The sequence below is a fragment of the Serinus canaria genome, chromosome 21, assembly GCF_022539315.1.
Source record: "Serinus canaria isolate serCan28SL12 chromosome 21, serCan2020, whole genome shotgun sequence".
NCBI classification, from domain to species: Eukaryota; Metazoa; Chordata; class Aves; order Passeriformes; family Fringillidae; genus Serinus; species Serinus canaria.
In genome coordinates, this window is record NC_066334.1 from 5,215,311 (window position 1) to 5,230,774 (window position 15,464).

Below are 15,464 nucleotides of genomic sequence, written 5' to 3' on the forward strand. Positions count from 1 at the left end.
CAGGTGATAAATAAATTCTGCAGGAGACTTCAAATGAAATCTCTAAAATTTCTTTAAAATTACAGCCCTGCTGCATAAAAGACTCGTGTCTGTAGCAGTAAAATGTACCTTTTAATGGACACAAAAAGTGGATCAGCTCTTTTCTTAAATACCATTATAAACAAAAAGAACTTACATTTAAAAATAACAGATTAATAAGAGTGGTCCAGAACAAGAGCAAGCAGTTTTAATAAAAAAATATATGTATAAATATAATGCTAATACTGCTGGCCTGTGGAATATGCCCACAGCAATTGCCAAGCCACACACCCACTGCAGGTAAAATATTGCAAATTATGATCATTAAAGGTTTTGTCTAGAGCTGAGAACACGCAGGATTCCAGCGGGAATGGGAAGCCCTGGTTCAAACAGGGATTTGTGTGAAGGAGCCTCCTCAGGCCTGTGCAGAAACATCTCCACAGACTGTGCAGATGCTCTGAGCCCACAATGTCCCCCCTTGTTCCCTGCAGCTCCCCTGCCCACAGCAATGGCCTGCTTGTTGTCCCAAGGAGCTGGGACAGCTCTGTGAGCAGGGAGGGGAGCTGGGGGAACCCTGCTGTCCTCCTTGGTGCTGAAAAGCCTTTCATTCTCTCTGCTAGCCAGGCCCTCCATGAACCAGGGAGCATCCCTGAGCCCAGGCTGGGATGGGATTTCAGCTGCGGGGCCTGAAGTGCCTGCTTGGAATTTAAACACCACCAGCATGACTGGGAGGTGACCAGGGCTCAGAACCAGCTCCTCCAGAGAGCTCCTGGAGATAATCAGCACCAAGGTTGGGGTTGGCAGCCTGGCCCAGGTGTTGTGGGGATGTGCACAGGGGTCCCAGGATGAGGGAAGAGATGAGGATCTTGATTCCATGTTTCAGAAGGCTGATTTATTATCTTATGATACATATTATAGTAAAATAAAATGATATATTAGAACTATTCTAAAAGCACAGAGAGAAGATTTCATCAGATGGCTTGAAAGGAATAGAAAAGACTGATAATAAAAATCTTGTGACTGCTCACAGCCTCGACACAGGTGGCTGTCATTGGTCATCAAGTAAAAACAATTCACATGCTGGGTAAACAATTCTCCAAATCACATTCCAAAGCAGCAAAACATGGAGAAGCTGAAGCTCCTCAGCTTCTCAGGAGAAAAGATCCTAAGGAAAAGATTTTTCATGAAATATGTCTGTGACACCAGGGGCTCAGCAGGGCCTGGGGAGCTCTGAGGATGACTGGGAGGTGACCAGAGCTCAGAACCAGCTCCTCCAGAGAGCTCCTGGAGATAATCAGCACCAGGGTTGGGGTAATCAGCACCAGGGTTGGGGTTTGCAGCCTGGCCCAGGGGCTCAGCATGTCCTGGGGAGCTCTGGAGGAGCTGCATGTGAGGATGACTGGGAGGTGACCAGGGCTCAGAACCAGCTCCTCCAGGAGATAATCAGCAGCAGGGATTGGGATTTGCAGCCTGGCCCAGGGGCTCAGCAGGGCCTGGGGAGCTCTGGAGGAGCTGCATGTGCTGCTCAGGTGGGGCACAGGAGCCTGGCTGTGCCCGTGACCGGGGCTTCACCCCCAGCGCTCCAACAGAGCCGTTTTGTTCCCCCGGCGTGGAGGGCGTCCAAACACCGAGCGTTCAGCGAGGGCAGGAAGAGCTGTTTGAAGCAAATTCTTGCAGAAATAAATGTGAATTTACTTAACTTACCATGTCTCCTGCTTTTCCCCTCAGCCCCCTCCCCCTTTTCCTTCCTACTGCTGTTCCTCAATAGCATCCCTCTCCTTTCCAAGTCATCCCTCACACTCACCGCTGTGTCCCCCGCTCCCTTTTGCCACCCACTGCCTGCTGCTTTATTTTCTTTTTCCTATTCCTTTCCCCTCCCTCCAGCTCAGCACAGACTTCTTTCCAGGTGAGAATGTTTTACCTAGTGACTCTGTTAAAACAGGCTGTAAAAGAAAGTCCTGACTCTCACCATTTTTAGCCACTCCTGCAAAAAGGGACCCACAGAACCAAACCTGCATGGAAATATTTGTTTCCCATGTTCTTTCCTCTAAGTGGATCTGAGGTTTTATGGCTCTGTCAGCCACACAGATTTTTTTTTTTGTCCTGACTTTCAGCACTTTGCATCAAGCCAGAGCTTTTGCCTGGCTGTGTTTACAAGTTAATTGAATTTTCCTTTACAGCAAGTTGTGGACCACAGGTTGAACATTGGAAATACAAACCTCCAAAACCCCAAATTTTAAAACAATCTTTCAGCAGTAATTTGTGGGTTGAAGCCAATCTCATCAACTGGGGGATGATTCCCGTTTTAAGGCTCCTTGGTGAGGCTGGGCCATCTCCAGGAAGAGCAGAGCAAAAGATTTTGGGATTCAGTCCTCTGCTGAAGCACAAGGAGAAAGCACACAAGGAAAAAGGTGAAAAAGATCTTTTTTTTCCCATACTTCAGAGTCCTGCATGGAGCCCCCACTCCCCCAGCCACAGCCCAGGGGCTGTCAGGACAGGTAACAGCCACACTGCTGGGTGGGACAGTAAAATTTCCTTTTCTATTCCTCAGTTATTTCTTTTTTAGGGATGTCCAAACTTCTCCATCCTCCACCCTGCCATGACTGAACACAGACACCTCAGTAACAGCCTCCACAACAGCTGCACCCTCTCTCTCATCTAGATTCCCTACAAATATGGCCCCACAAGGAACATTTTCCAGAACAGAATTTATCCCAGCAGACAAAATGAGAGGACACATTCCCTGCTTGCCACTTTTACCACCTGGCAACAAAATTCCCAGCACTGCTCTGTATGGCAGCACAAAAACACCTTTGCCACCCCCATGAGCCTGGGAAGAGTTAAATCCTCTCCTGTTCAAGCTCCTGGAGCTTTTGGAGTGCAGATATGTTCCAGAATAATATTCAGGTTGCCATTAAGTATGTTATATTAATGCTGTCTATTAAATTTTAATATAGTGATTATAGAGGAGAAAAATTGTCCTTCAGGTTAGGAAGGTATTAAAGAGTTTGGAGGGAAAAAACTCTTTCTTTTGAAAGAAGCATTTATCAGGCAGCTCCCAGGACATTGGTTATTCCTCAGAGCACTTCACTGGGATGTTCAGAACCACATGAATAAAAATGGGAGATTCAGCAGCATCTCTTCATTTCAGTTCCTCTAACATGGACTGGAAATGTGCTCCCAGACCTAAAAAAACTCCTAATTCCAAGGGCCTGGTGATGGTTCCTCCCAGTTTTAATTATCAGTACAGCACAGTGGGCCCATTGATTGGAGATTTTCTTTACCTGACCCCATCCTTTCAGATACTGAGGAAAAATAAACAAACAAAAAAAAACCAAACCCAACTTTTGGCAAGTCCTCAGCAAATCAGACTCAAGCCAGAGCTCAGCTGGATCTCAAACTCCCAGCTCCTTTGCCTCCATGGGGATTTTTCTGGTGTCCAGTTCTCCTCCAGACTACCTGGAAGGCTTCATATTTTCCAGAGGGAGGAAAATGCTTGTGCAGGGACAGCACTGGAACCATCGATCCCAGAGGCCCAGGTCCTCCAGCAGCAGAGGGAAACAATGGAGGCACTGTTTTCTGGGAATGAAGTGGAAGAAAAATAATTTTGGCTGAAGCAGCACTTAGCAATGAAAACCCTTTTTGTCAAAAAATTCCCAGCTAAATCTGCTGGTGGGAAAAATATAAATATCTTGTCCCATTGCTCTGAATCCTCCTGAGCCAAGGCACAGCTGATCACAGGTACCAGAGGGAAAGTCTTTCCCTTGGAAAGCTTCATGGCAGCAGCAGCAGAAGAGTTGGTAAGGAAAAGAAGAGTTTGTAAGGAAAAGAAGAGTTTGTAAGGAAAAGAAGAGTTTGTAAGGAAAAGCTCTTCTCAATTACAAACACCATTCCTTAGATATATTTCAGGAGAAGAAGAGCAGATTCCAATTTTCTTCTGAATTTACTTCTTGAGTTGTGTATAACCAACATAAGGATGAAATGGAATTAAACTGATTTTTCAGCCTCACAGGAAGGTGCAGGAGGCATCTGGATAGTGAGCTTTGTTTCAAGGAAAGTTTCACATTTTCTTTATCCTATTTTCAAACAGAAAAGACTAAACATTTCCCAAAGTGACATCTCCAAGTGCTGCTCTGGCTTCCTTACATGCACATGCATTGATAAAAGGCAGAAAATAATGGTCAGTGCTAATTGCCAAGAGCTGCCTTAACTTCTTGTTTCCTTCAGGTGCACCTTGAAGACACATCAAACACACCCAGAGCCAGCAGAGAGCCTGAATGAGTTCAGTGTCTCTGCACTTTCATTAGCAGAAAAGCCACAGTTCATTTCCTAAAGAAAAAAAGAAGGAAATTGAAGGGTTGGTTTTAATCTTGTCCCGGCCTGAGTGAATCCAAGAGCTGGAGCAAATGGGATCCCCGTAAATCTAACGGCAGCCCCGGTGAAACCTTATCCCAGGCCTTCTTTAGGAAGTACTTAGTGTAAGAAGTAGCAGAACTGGTTAGTGGAAACAGACCCTCTCCTCCTGCTGCTGTGACCCTGCCAGATGTGGCACCAGGGCCAGGGAGGGACCCTGGCCATGGAATTAATCAGTTCCCATTTATTTAACCCCTCCCGTCCCCGCAAGCCTGGAGGTTTCTGTGGCCACTCAAGGCTGAGAAAGGCACAGACAAACCTTTCCTGGCCACTGACAGGACAGAAATCTGAGCAAGCCTTGAGATTCTGAGAAATCCCCGATGCCCTTGGAGCCCAAGGCTGGTGCTTGGAGCTGAGGAAAGGAGGAGGAAAAGAATGAGAAAGAAGGAGGAGGAGAAGGAGAAGGAGAAGGAGGAGGAGAAGGAGAAGGAGAAGGAGAAGGAGAAGGAGAAGGAGAAGGAGAAGGAGAAGGAGAAGGAGAAGGAGAAGGAGAAGGAGAAGGAGAAGGAGAAGGAGAAGGAGAAGGAGGAGAAGGAGAAGGAGAAGGAGAAGGAGATCCTGGGCTGTGCCTTCACCTGGGCAGTGTTTGCAGAGCCCTGTTGCAGTTCCCAGCCCCAGGACCCCTCTTAGATGTCCTTCCCACCTTGGAACTCATCCTTACTCAGACCCACCTCCTGCTCAGCCCCTGGAATAACTCCTGCAGGGGCTCGAATTCCCTCTCCAAGCTGAATTCCCTACCTGGCTTCTCCCAGACTCACACATGGAGATTTCAGGGCTTGGGCAACACAGCCCTGCCCTGTCCTGGGCTGTTCCCCACACCCTCTGCAACATCCCAGGTGTTCCTGCTGCTCCCAGAGATCCCAGTGATCCCAGTGGTCCCAGTGCCTGAAATGGCCAGGAATCTCAGGGATACAGGCAAAAACTGCTGCCATGCATGGGGGGAGAGGGAAAATCTGACCCTGCAAAAGGGCAGGGTGGTGGATGGGAAACTGGAAAACAAAGGGATGTCCTGGAAATGGAAATGGGAAGCTGAAAGGAAAGCTTAGGAAGCAAAACTGCATTTTTTGGGTGTAAGAGGAAGCTCTGGTATCTGCACTAATAACAAGCAGGAAAACTGCTGTGCTGCCTCTTCCCACCTGTGCCTGAGCAGCATTATTTCAAGCTTCCTCATGTTGTGTTTTTTATTTAATTTTCCAGCGAACGCACTCTTTTATCATCCAGAACCGTGAAAGTAAATTAAGAAGAAATGGTTTTCTTTCAATTAGACTCACAGTTGCTTTGAGTAACTGCCTATAATTCTATTTAATGAAAAAATAAAATCATTATTCCAGCTCTCCCTGTGCCCTGACAAGCACACAGACGGGCCCCATTAGCAAGCACTGTAGATTTACTTAATTAGAAAAATATTTTGTTTTCTCCAATTTTTAAAAAAGGAGAAAGAGAGGAAAGAAAAAAAAAAAGAAGCAAAAAAGAAAGCTCCAGGCACAATATTAATCTAACCTGTTACCTGGTGCTTAATAACTTATGAACTAAAGGCATCTATCAATCTATAATTTAGTTTTGCCTTTGATCTGCTCCAGCCCTTGGCTCCCAGTCTGGCAGCTGCTGCTGTCTTATCCTTCCTGCTTTGCTTCCAAGCACGAGGTCCCACACCCTGCCTGGGCTTTAATGGGATTTTTGGACACAGAACCCTGAGGTTGGAGGGTGCAGAAGAGGAGAACTCACATCTGGAGCTTGAGGAAATAACAGAACAACAGGAGGGAGCCCAGTGCCCGCCCTGGACCAACCACCCTCCCTCTGTGCCATTCCCGTGGGGTGATGCTCCCATCCCACTCCTGGCTGAGGGGTGGGAGACTTTCAGGATGTGATCTGCAGCTGTCAGTGACTGCCTGGACTGGTTTCAACACTTTGAGAACAAATATTCTGCTTGCACAGCAGAAGAGCCAAACATCAACAGGAAAATGAAATGACACAACCCCACCTTGGGCCTGGCTGTGCCCAGCCCTGGTGCCCCCCAGGCAGTGACAGTGCAAACAAGGGCATTCTCCAGGAGAAAAAGACCAAACCCCACATTTCTGACAACAAATCTCTTGGAGCTTCTACTGCACTGCTGGTAAAATCCAACAGAACCTCCAGTGGGGATCCTGGAGCTGGGCACCGAGTGCCAGAGTTTCCCTGGCGTTTCTCCTGGGAACAATGCCCTCTCAATTTATCTGCATCTCCCTTTCTTTCCCAATGATTATCATTCCTCTGGAGCAGAAGGAATGCCTCCAAGAAGAGGAAGTTTCAATTAGGACGCCGAAACCCTAAGCTGTAGTTTTATGGCTTTAAATTAACATCTAGAGATTCGCTTCAGGTACCGTAACAAAATCAACATCCAGCCACGCTCTCTGATTACAGAGCTGATAAAGAATTTATGGAACATAGCACAGGAAGCTCTGTCTTTGCTGGCTGCCATTCCAGGGGCAGTGCCCCTCGCTAGGAAATGATGGGAGCAGTGGCAGAGCAGATAAAACACACGGGGCTGCCCCTCAGCTGCTGTAAATCACCCCCTTCACCCCCTTCCCGAGCCATGCAGGGCTCTGGAGCTGCCTGGAGCACTCCACCCTTGTCTCATGCAACAGTTCCTTCCCCTTTCAGCGTTCACAGTCTTTTCTTTGCTAAAATTACACATTAACCTCCAAGGATTGCAGTTTTTACTGTACCCTTCATAGCCACTCTCTGCCTGCCCGAGTTGGGGGCTTTCAGATTTTCATCCATCCTTACAGACTCTCTTGAATTAATAAAGGCCAGGGATGTGCCAGCAGGTAAATTCAAATGTCAAAAATCAAAATCTTTCTGTCTGCGGGGGAAAAAAAAAATTAAAAAGGAAGAAGCAAAGACATTTAAGGCATTTGAACCTCCAAAATTAACTCCTTCATTCTGGATAGAAAAATCAGAATTTTGCAAGCAGCCTTTTGGGGAGAGCTCCCTGCGCTCAACCCACAAGGCAGCGGCAGCTTGCTGCTTCTGTGTTAATAAAAAATAAAAATAAATAATAATTTAGGGACTATTCCCAGACGGGCCCGTTGCTGCCCTTTCCCACGGTGCGCTGGCCTCCCCTGCTGGCGAGGGTCCGGCATGGCAGCGGTGGCACCGCGGGACCGGCGGTGACAGTCGCGGCTGTGCCACCTCTTCTGCCCAATTTGGGCACAAACCTCTGTTTCTTTACGAGTCACGACCACGGGAATCTTCATCGTGCTGTAAAGAATCCCTGGATTCCCGTGGAATGGGGAATTCGGCCGTGATTTGGGATGAAAGCTGCGGTGAAAGGGTTTTTGTGGGATCCCGGTGGAGCAGCAGGGATGCTCTGCAGCCGCATCCCAGGGAGTGTCTGCTCCCAGGCCCTGGGGCCGCCCTAGAGAATGCCAAGAATCTCCAAACCCTCTCCTCCAGATGTTTATCTGACCCATTCCCAAAATCCCCGGTGACAGATCCCACAACCTCTCTGGATAATGTGTTCCCATCTTTGGACAAAACTTCTGCTGCTTTCCATCAGATGATTGACTCCTGATCCAGTGAGAGGTGCTCTTGGCAGGGCAATGTGGGATAATTCCCAGAATGACATTTTATCCAAGGGATAAGAACAGGCTGAGCCTCATCTGGAGATTTTACCCATCCAGGATCTTGGAAAAATCTCCTAAATCCAAATCCACACAGGTCACTGCACCTGCTCAGACAGAGTGGGCAGCACCACCTGCAAACCACAGCTTGCACTTCTCCTTCTTATCTTCCTTTAATTATTATGTCCTTAAGACCAAATTCCAGCTCTCTGTTTAACTTTTGAGTGTAATTTTTAAAAAAATCTTAAAAACAAGGAAAAAAATTCTTTGAAATGCATGTGAGCTGGCTATTATTTATACTAGAATATAAATAATATAATTTTTATTTATAGTGTAGTAGGGGATGGAAGCATAACCACCTGCAAAAAAACCCCAAACAAATTACCCAATAATCAAATTATATTTAAATATTCAAACTATATTTAAATTTTCCAATAAATCAACAGAAAATTTCTGACAAAAAGAAAATAAAATAGGGGTAAAACTAAAGTAAATTAGTTTTTATTTGGAAGTTTAGGATTTCTTAAGTAGATACAAGTCAGGAAGGCTGAAAGAGCCTTGTGCAAGGGTGCCCAGAGCCTAAGTGTGCACAGGGGTGTGTAAGGGCACATCTGGGGGCCCCAAATTGCCCCAAAAAAACCCAAAATAAGCCCAGCCCTGCAGCAGGACCAGCTCGGGGAGAACTCCCTTGTCTGACTTCATTAATCCAACTCTTGCTCGTGTATCAAAGTGCAGCACGTTTTCTTGTAAAAATGATTAAGCTGCTAATTAAGCTGTTTATAACTTGTTTCCCTGGTTGCTAATGATAATTAACATGCAAATTAGCTGAGGGAAGAGAGGCACAGGGGTCCTCAGTTCATTACCAAGTTAATTACTGTTTGCATACTTAAACATAACAGTTATAAATGGTGGCATTTAATGTAATGGCCAAGATGATAATTATACCAACGACATTTTGAAAAGTCATTTCACTCTGTGCTATTTTTCTGGGTGATTGATGTTGCCATGGCTGCTTGATAAACCTACTGCAGGCCCAGATGACTTGGAAACAGCAGAACCAAACAAGTTATCCCTTAACGACATCCCCTTATCCCTGTTTGTTTGGAAAGCAGGGAAGGAATGAGGGGAAATAAGAGCAGAAAGCTTCAATATTAACAGAGGAGGGATAAAGAGGGCTGGTTAACAGTGTTTAATTTCAGCTGGCAACATTAACAGCTTCCCTTTTTTATCCCTCATGGTTATTCCAAGTTTGAGGAGTGCTGGGAGTTCCTTCTGAGGCTCAGCCCATCGAACTCATCACTGTCCTCAGCCTCCAGTGCTTCTATGCTAAATTAAGATGGCAAATCACACATCACACCAGAAATGTGATGACTTTGTCACTTTGCCCTGGGAAGAACAGAAGCAGAGGGCACAGCTATTCTTTTGGAATGCCCCTTGCTTGGCACATTGAGGAATTTGTTCAAACAAACCTGTTCCAATGTCCCTCACTGGCCACAGAGGTGCTGAGCCAGCTGGAAAATCAGCCCAGTTATGAGGGTGAGATGTTGGAGTGTTTGGATATCCAGAGGTTGGGCTTGGTCCCCAGTCACACATGGCCCAACTGCTCCTGATTTCAGCACTTTCCTTCTAGAAAATCCTGGACTTGCAAAGCCAGGCTGGGAAATTCCAGTGGAATAACTCAGAGCAGGAAAGGACAAGATCACAGGGGGTGAATTTTGTAATGCTCAACCAGATCCTGACTGACTGGGTCAGATAATAAAATGACCAGGATAAAACTTCTCTGGCCTGGGCCACCTCCCACCCACATGTTTGAGAGCTCTCTCAAACACCAGTTTAATGACTGGACATGGACTCAGAGCTCTGGTCTGGGTGACAAGGTGGTGACTGGTCGGATTTGATGATCTTGGAAGCTTTTTCCAACCTCATTATTCTGTGATTTCAGCTGGAAATTTCTACCCTCAAGCCTTTGTATCAGAGAATGCAGGATCAGAGGGGAAGGCAGGTGCGTGGCAATCCTAAGGGAGCATCACAGGGGAACCTCCTTCATTCACCCCACAGATTTTTACTCCTGGTCAAGCACAACCTTTGTGCCTGTGGAATAGGCAGAGCCTCACCAGGAGCCACTGCAGAGCTCCCTGCACAAGGAGAACAGATTAAATTCTGCAACTGCACAGCTGAACCCAGAGCCACAGCCCAGGCAGCCACTGAGACAGCAGAGTCTGTGTGTGGTGACCTCTGGGTGCTTTCTGCTGTCACTGCTTTAATCTCCAGAACATAAACAAAGGGATTATTCCTTTTTCTAATGGAACAACCACACTTTTCTTGTAATCTCACTCAAGTGCATCTTAATCCTGCTCCTTAAGGAGGATCCCTGCAGTCCTTTGCCTTGTCATTCTTATTGGGTGAGCAGAGATGAAAATAATCCAGTGCCTGGAGAGATCACCTTGGCTTTCTGAGCCCACACACCTTCATGCACCCAGGAGGTTGTGATTACCTGGTGAGCAGAAAAGATTGACTGAGGAGCTGTCTAACCTAGCCTATACTAGGATTTTAAGTCCTATTTTAGAATATAGGACTGGAATAGTCCTGGAGAAAAGGAGACTCAGAGAGGAGCTTCTTTCTCCACAACTGCCTGACAGGAGGAGTGTGAGGCTCTGCTCTCAGGGAAAAAGGGACAGGATGAAGGTAAACTGTCCCAAGGTGTGCCAGGAGAGGCTCAGCTTGGACAACAGCAGGAATTTCCCCATGGAAAGGGTGCTCAGGCCTTGGCAGGGGCTGCCCAGAGAGGTTTGGAGTGCCCATCCCTGGAGGTGTCCAAGGAAGGTCTGGATATAGCACTCAGTGCCCTGGGCTGGTGATGAGGTGGGGATCAAACACAGGATGGACTCTGATCCTGGAGATCTTTTCCAACCTCAATGATTCTGTGCTAAAAACCACTCTTAAAAGACTGAAATCATCCTGAAATGAATATTTCCTACCAGACTGCATTAGGAAGCAGATCTGTCACTGACAACCCTTAGAGGTCTCCACTGGAACTCTGCTGGCACCCAAAGGAACAGGAGCAGCTCTGGGGACATGGGGACACGGTGCCAGGGCTGCAAATTCCCTCCACAGGAGAAGGAGATCCTGCCTCAGGAGCTGACAACAGAGCTCCCAGCAGCCCAGCTCTCCCAACAGACTGAGGGCGTGGAACTAAAGATACCTCGGGATGAAATTTCACCCTGGGGCTTCACACACCAGCAGAGCTCCTCTGGCTTCAGTGGGGAGGGCACCCAGCCTGGATCATTTGGAACAAACATCTTCATTCCCCAGCCTGGATCATTTGGAACAAACATCTTCATTCCCCAGCCTGGATCATTTGGAGCAAACATCTTCATTCCCCAGCCTGGATCATTTGGAGCAAACATCTTCATTCCCCAGCCTGAATGTTCATACCAGCCCAAAGAGAGCAGAATTTGGTGTCTGCTCTCCAGCCAAGGTACAACTCAGAGTGAAAAACAGCCATCAAATAAATCAAAGATTTTTTCACTTTATTAATACCCCACCCCATTATGCTCCTTTCTGTCAAAGAAAGGTCATCCTCCTTTTAAGCCAAATTTTCAACCCCAAAATGCTGATTTCTCAGCCTCAGCCATAGCTACAGGCGGCATTTAACAGCCATAAGAGAAGGGACTTGTTACACTGCAGGAATTGAGAGCCTTTAAAAGAAAGAAGTGCAAGATTTCTCAGCCCTGACTCTGAGCAGTGCTGTTGCAGATGTGTTTGTGCACCTCCTGCTCTGCAAAGCAGGACAAACAAAGTTTACAAATTTGCTCTGTATTTACTCCCTCCCCACCCACCCCCTTTAAAAATTCATCAGTAACCAGAGACATCCCGAGGAGCTGTTGTAGTAGAGTTACTATTTAATGAATGTGTAGCAGACTTAATATTTAATGTTTAGATAAACATCTCCACAATTTCCCTCCCCTCCCCTGTGTTTTTATGACCCTTTTAGGAAAGGAGCTGGTCTTATCTACCCCACAGGACACACAGCAAATTGCCTGGGGGCTTGAGAAGAACCTGTAAGACTTTAGGAGACATTGCTGGTTCCACCCCTTACAACAAGAGTTTTAAACACTCACACTCTCAGGGATCACACCAGGGCACAGAGAAATATTCTCTTTTTCCACTGAGCTCCTTAGATGTTGCTCCTCTTATTCCTACAAGCTCCAAAGTTAGGAGCCTAAATTGATTTAAGTTTGATACACAACGTAAAATTGGTTGTGTTTTCCTCACCTAAAGTCAACAAAACAACATTTCATGAGGCTGCTGCCTTTTTGGCCAAGCACAGCATCCTCTAAACCATCCATGTACAGCAGGGAGCACACGGGACCCTTACCCAAACCAGCCTTTTCCAGCTGGAAATGATGGATGGAGGACAATGCCATCCTCACATTCTCTGCATCTACGGGGCAAAACGTGGCTGGAAGCAACTTCCAGCCCACTCAGTCATGCAGCAAATCAGATGATGGGTAATGATTTTTGCAGCCTGGACCAGGCTCTGTTGGGGGCTCCAGTCCCAATTTTATTCCCACAAGCTCTGCCTGAGCCTCCGAGGAGGGGCAGAGGCATTTGATCAAGCCAGCTCTCCTTAATGTGATTTCTATTTCAGAACTGCTTCTGTCGTGCCCTTGAGTCCTTTCCTGGCAATATCACCTGTGGCCCGATGTGACAGCAATGCTAAATTATATCTTGATGGCTAATTAGGGTAATTAAAGTGAAAGTAATCAAATCAACGTAATGGGCAAACTCTTAATAAAATGTCAAAAAATCTCTATTCATCATAGAGGGTTTTTTTTACTCTTGTGAATGTCAAAGAATGTGGAGAGAGAGAGAAAGAGAGAAAGAGTTGTACTTCAGAGTGGCCCTGGCTTAAAGGGACATCATCAGGATAAACACTCCTAAAACCAGAGTTGATCTACTGCTAAAACACTGTAACTGTTAAAAAATAAGGGCTATGATATAAAAATAAGTGTTATTATTTAAAAGATAAGGGTTATTATTTAAAAAGTAAGAGTAGTTATTTTAAAATTGGGATTACTCCTAAAAATAATGTTTATAATTAAAATACAAGGCTTATTAATTTAAAAAAGGGTTAAAAGTTTAGGCTGCATCACAGAGTTTGCTGGTTTGTGTAAGTAATCCCCTGTATCTTGTCCTGCTGAGGGTCATGACCTGAGTTAGCTTCCTGAAGGGGATGGGGAATATTTCTCCAAAGTGAGGGGAATCCTTTCCCCAAAGTGAGTGGAATCCTTTCCCCAAAGTGAGTGGAATCCTTTCCCTGAAGTGAGTGGAATCCTTTCCCCAAAGTGAGTGGAATCCTTTCCCCAAAGTGAGTGGAATCCTTTCCCTGAAGTGAGGGGGATCCTTTCCCCCAAGTGAGGGGAATCCTTTCCCCCAAGCAGTGGGGATTCTTTCCTCAAGGTGAGTGAAATCCTTTCCCTGAGGTGAGTGGAATCCTTTCCCCCAGGCGGTGGGGATTCTTTCCCCGAGGTGAAGGATATCATTTCTGTCAGATGAGGGGGATCATGCCCTGGCCGTACCCTGAGCATCCCTCCCGGTCCCTCGGGATAAGGAGGGAGAAGCTCCGGCAGGGTTCCCGTGCCCGTCCCCGCCCCGCAGGACACCGGGACCGGGCAGTGTTTGCGGTCTCCAGGCAACAAAGCTCCGCTGCCCTGTTCTCCCTCCCTCCTTTTCTCCGTCCTTTCTTCCATCCCTCCCGTCCCAGCCCGGTCTCGTCCCCTCTCAGGTATCGGCAGGGCCGGGCTCAGGTGTGCGGGATGAGGGGCAGGAGCCTCATCCTGTCCGCTGGCTGGAAAAAACCCGATTTTATCCTCCTTCCTCCAGGCCAAGAGAAAAGGTAAGGGGCGGGTGAAGCATCGAGGTGTGGCTCTGTCTCCTCCGTGTCCCCACCAGCGGTGACATTGATGATTAAAAATTCATCAAATGGTTGTCCCGGCCTCATTCCATGGGCAGGGAATGCTGACCAGGTGGGTGGGTGCTTTCCAACCTCTGTGAACCTCTGTGATGTTTCTCCTCGTGGCTTTACTTCCCCCAGAAACCTGGCAGCCACCAAACCCTGGCTTTTCACAGCTCCTGGGCTTGCTGGCATCTGGCATTTGAAAAGTTGCTCCCTGCAAATGGAAAAACTTGTGTTCCAAAGCCCCTCATGGCTGATTTTCTGGTAAAATTCTGCTCCATGGTCCCCCATTGCTGATTTTCTCTCAAACCTGTGTTCCACAGCCCCTCAGTGATGATTCTCTGTCAAAACTCAGCTCCACAGCACCTCATTGCTGTTTTTATGATAAAATTCTGTTTCACAGCCCCTCATTGATTATTTTCTATTGAAACTCTGCTCCACAGCCCCTCACTGCTGATTTTCTGCTCAAACCCTGCTCCACAGCCCTTCACTGCTGATTTTCTGCTAAATTCTACTCCTCAGCCCCTCATTACTGATTTTTATGCTAAAATTTTGCTCCACAGTCCCTCACTGCTGATTTTCTGCTCAAATTCTCCTCCACAGCCCCTCATTTCTAATTTTCTTTTTGAACCCTGCTCCACAGCCCCTCACTGATGATTTTCTACTGATTTTCTGCTCAAACCCTGTTCCACAGCCCTTCACTACTGATATTCTGACTCCACAGTCCCTCATGGCTGATTTTAGGATAAAACCCTGTTCTACAGTCCCTCATGGCTGACTTTCTGCCAAAGCTTTGTTCCACAGCCCCTCAGTGATGATTTTATGCTGATTTTCTGCTCAAACCCAGCTCCACAGCTCCTCACTGATGATTTCCTGCTCCAATTCTACTCCACAGCTCCTCATTTCTAATTTTCTGCTCAAACCCAGCTCCACAGCCCCTCACTGATGAATTTCTGCTCCAATTCTGCTCCACAGCCCCTCATGACTGATTTTCTGCTCAAACCCTGCTCCACAGCCCCTCATTTCAGATTTTCTGCTCAAACCCATCTCCACAGCCCCTCACTGATGATTTCCTGCTCCAGTTCTGCTCCACAGCCCCTCATTTCTGATTTTCTGCTCAAACCCAGCTCCACAGCCCCTCACTGATGATTTTCTGCTCAAACCCAGCTCCACAGCCCCTCACTGATGATTTCCTGCTCAAACCCTGTTCCACAGTCCCTCATGACTGATTTCCTGCTCAAACCCTGTTCCACAGTCCCTCATGACTGATTTCCTGCTCAAACCCTGCTCCACAACGCCTCATTTCTGATTTTCTGCTCAAACCCATCTCCACAGCCCCTCACTGATGATTTCCTGCTCCAGTTCTGCTCCACAGCCCCTCATGACTGATTTCCTGCTCAAACCTATCTCCACAGCCCTTTACTGATGATTTCCTGCTCAAACCCATCTCCACAGCCCCTCATTTCTGGTTT